The following is a 4,276-nucleotide window of genomic DNA, read 5'->3' as shown; positions in this document are numbered from 1 at the left end:
GATGATGATGGTGGTGGTGATGGTGATGGTGGTGGTGATGATGGTGATGGTGGTGATGGTGGTGGTTGTGATGGTGGTGGTGATAGTGGTGGCACCTAAAGAAGTTGTTGTTCCAGATGAACATGTGTGAGCGGGGCTCCTCCCCCCGGTTGATGGCCATCACCGCCACCACCACCATCACCACCACCATCACCACCACCACCATCACCACCACCACGATCACCACAACCACCACCATCGCCACCACCACCATCACCACCGCCACCACCACCAGCATCACCACCACCACCACCACCACCATCACCACCACCATCACCACCATCACCACCACCATCACCACCATCACCACCACCATCACCACCACCACCACCTCCCCCACCACCTCCACCACCACCTCCACCACCACCATCACCACCACCACCACCATCACCACCACGATCACCACCACCACCCCCACCATCACCACCATCACCACCACCATCACCACCACCACCATCACCACCACCATCACCACGACCACCATCACCACCACCACCATCACCACCACCATCACAACCATCACCACCATCACAACCATCACCACCATCACCACCACCATCACAACCATCACCACCATCACCACCATCACCACCACCACCACCATCATCACCACCATCACCACCCCCATCAACACCATCACCACCATCACCACCATCACCACCACCACCACCACCATCACCACCACCATCACCATCACCACCACCACCACCACCATCATCACCACCATCACCACCCCCATGACCACCACCACCATCACCACCATCACCACCACCATGACCACCACCTTGAATGTGGCTCTCTCTCTCTAACGAGTCTCTGTGACAGCGTCTTGTGGGGGAGCTCACGGCAGCTCTGCAGCTCCTCGTTCCAGTCGCGCGTCTGCAGCGACAGCAACAGCAACAACAACATTGTCAACAACATCATCAACATCGTCAACAACAACATCATCATCGTCAACAACAACGACAACAACAACATCGTCAACAACAACATCAACAACAACAACATTACATGAGCGCCTGAGTGGCTGAGTGGGTGAGTGAGTGGCTGAGTGAGTGAGTGAGTGATTGAGTGGGTGAGTGAGTGGGTAAGTGGGTGGGTGAGTGAGTGAGTGGCTGAGTGGGTGGGTGAGTCGGTGGGTGAGTGAGTGGCTGAGTGGGTGAGTGAGTGGGTGAGTGGCTGAGTGAGTGAGTGAGTGGCTGAGTGGGTGAGTGAGTGAGTGAGCGAGCTAGAGAGAGAGTGAGTGAGTGGCTGGGTGAGTGAGTGAATGAGTGAGCGAGCGAGCGAGCGAGTGAGTGAGCGAGCGAGCTAGCGAGAGAGTGAGTGAGTGGCTGGGTGAGTGAGTGAGTGAGTGAGCGAGTGAGTGAGTGAGCGAGCGAGCTAGCGAGAGAGTGAGTGAGTGGCTGGGTGGGTGAGTGGGTGAGTCGGTGGGTGAGTGAGTGGCTGAGTGGGTGAGTGAGTGGGTGAGTGGCTGAGTGAGTGAGTGAGTGAGTGGCTGAGTGGGTGAGTGAGTGAGTGAGCGAGCTAGAGAGAGAGTGAGTGAGTGGCTGGGTGAGTGAATGAGTGAGCGAGCGAGCGAGTGAGTGAGCGAGCGAGCTAGCGAGAGAGTGAGTGAGTGGCTGGGTGAGTGAGTGAGTGAGCGAGTGAGCGAGCGAGCGAGTGAGCGAGTGGCTGAGCGAGCGAGTGAGCGAGTGGCTGAGTGAGTGAGTGGCTGAGTGAGTGGGTGAGTGAGTGAGTGGGTGAGTGAGTGGGTGAGTGAGCGGGTGAGTGAGCGAGCAAGTGGCTGAGCGAGTGAGTGGGTGAGCGAGCGAGCGAGTCATTGGCTGAGTGAGTGGGTGAGTGAGTGGGTGAGTGAGCAAGTGAGTGAGCGAGCAAGTGGCTGAGCGAGTGAGTGGGTGAGCGAGCGAGTGATTGGCTGAGTGAGTGGGTGAGTGAGTGAGTGGGTGAGTGAGCAAGTGAGTGAGCGAGCGAGTGGCTGAGCGAGTGAGTGGGTGAGCGAGCGAGCGAGTGAGTGGGTGAGTATGCGGGTGAGTGGGTGAGTGAGTGAGCTCACCTCGTGCTGTGGCCGCCTGCGAGTGAGTGAGTAGCGCAGGAACGTGGAGTGAAGCTTGTGAGTGAGTGGGTGAATGAGTGAGTGGGTGAGTGAGTGGCTGAGTGAGTGGGTGAGTGAGTGAGTGGGTGAGTGAGTGGGTGAGTGAGTAGCGCAGGAACGTGGAGTGAAGCTGCTCCTTGCTGAGCAGCGTCAACCAGAGACGACGCACCGGCAGCGCCCATCGGTGGTGGGACCTGGAGCCAACAGCATCATCATGATTAGCAGCAGCACCATCACCACCATCACCACCAGCACCATCACCATCATTACCATCACCACCACCACCACCCCCACCACCACCCCCACCACCCCCACCACCATCACCACCACCACCACCCCCCATCACCACCACCATCACCACCATCACAACCACCACCACAACCATCACCACCACCATCACCACCACCACCATCAGCACCACCACCACCACCATCACCATCATCACCACTATCATCACCACCCCCATCACCACCACCACCACCCCCACCATCACCACCACCCCCATCACCCCCAACATCACCACCACCATCATCACCACCACCATCATCACCACCATCACCACCATCATCACCACCCCCACCACCATCACCACCACCACAACCATCACCACCACCATCATCACCACCACCACCATCATCACCACCATCACCAGCATCATCACCACCACCACCATCACCATCACCATCACCACCACCACCATCATCACCATCACCACCATCACCACCACCATCACCACCATCACCACCACCACCATCATCACCATCATCACCACCATCACCACCACCATCACCATCACCACCATCACCACCATGACCACCACCATCACCACCATCACCACCATGACCACCACCATCACCACCATCACCACCACCACCACCATCACCACCATCACCACCACCACCATCATCACCTCCTCCACCACCATCACCACCACCACCATCACCACCACCATCATCACCACCACCACCACCACCACCACCGCCACCATCACCATCACCACCACCACCATCATCATCAACACCACCATCACCACCATCATCATCACCACCATCACCACCACCACCACCATCACCACCATCATCACCATCACCTCCACCCCCACCACCCCCAACATCACCACCACCATCACCACCATCATCACCACCACCATCACCACCATCATCACCACCATCACCACCATCACCACCATCACCACCACCACCACCACCACCACCATCACCACCACCACCACCATCACCACCATCACCTCCCCCACCACCTCCACCACCACCACCACCACCACCACCACCGCCACCATCACCACCACCACCGCCACCATCACCACCGCCACCATCACCACCGCCACCATCACCACCACCATCACCACCACCATCACCACCACCACCGCCACCGCCATCACCACCCCCATCACCACCACCATCACCACCACCATCACCATCACCACCATCACCATCATCACCACCACCACCATCATCACCACCATCACCACCCCCATCACCACCATCACCATCACCACCACCATCACCACCATCACCACCACCACCACCTTGAATGTTGCTCTCTCTCTCTAACGAGTCTCTGTGACAGCTTCTTGTGGGGGAGCTCACGGCAGCTCTGCAGCTCCTCGTTCCAGTCGCGCGTCTGCAGCGGCAGCAACAACAACAACATTGTCAACAACATCATCAACATCGTCAACAACAACAACAACATCGTCAACATCAACAACAACAACATTACGTGAGCGCCTGAGTGGCTGAGTGGGTGAGTGAGTGGCTGAGTGAGTGAGTGGGTGAGTGAGTGGGGGAGTGAGTGGGTGAGTGAGTGGGTGATTGAGTGAGTGGCTGAGTGAGTGAGTGGCTGAGTGAGTGAGTGGCTGAGTGGGTGAGTGAGTGGGTGAGTGAGTGGCTGAGTAGGTGGGTGAGTGGGTGAGTGGGTGAGTGAGTGGCTGAGTGAGTGAGTGGCTGAGTGGGTGAGTGAGTGGGTGAGTGGGTGGGTGAGTGAGTGGCTGAGTAGTGGGTGAGGTGAGTGGGTGAGTGGTGGGTGAGTGGGTGCTGAGTGGTGAGTGGAGTGGCTGAGTGTGTGAGCTGAGTGGCTGAGTGGGTGAGTGAGTGGCTGAGTGGGTGGGTGAGCGCCTGAGTGGCTGAG

General features: G+C 58.0%; 1 long non-coding RNA gene across 3 annotated transcripts in view; it reads right to left on the bottom strand.

The window, feature by feature from the left end:
* Positions 1–2,191: 2,191 nt before the first annotated feature.
* The window catches only part of LOC133353934 (uncharacterized), a 28,922-nt gene continuing 26,837 nt past the window's right edge, over positions 2,192–4,276 (bottom strand). For all 3 annotated transcript variants that reach the window (XR_009756500.1, XR_009756501.1, XR_009756499.1), the window contains exons 4-5: positions 3,678–3,772; positions 2,192–2,325 (exon numbers count right to left, since the gene is read on the bottom strand). This is a non-coding gene — a long non-coding RNA (uncharacterized LOC133353934). The remainder of the gene's footprint in view (positions 2,326–3,677; positions 3,773–4,276) is intronic.

This window comes from Lethenteron reissneri, chromosome 45 (assembly GCF_015708825.2).
Source record: "Lethenteron reissneri isolate LAM-NWPU_2019-01 chromosome 45, ASM1570882v1, whole genome shotgun sequence".
Classification (NCBI taxonomy): Eukaryota; Metazoa; Chordata; class Hyperoartia; order Petromyzontiformes; family Petromyzontidae; genus Lethenteron; species Lethenteron reissneri.
This window is presented reverse-complemented; position numbering and strand designations above follow the sequence as displayed.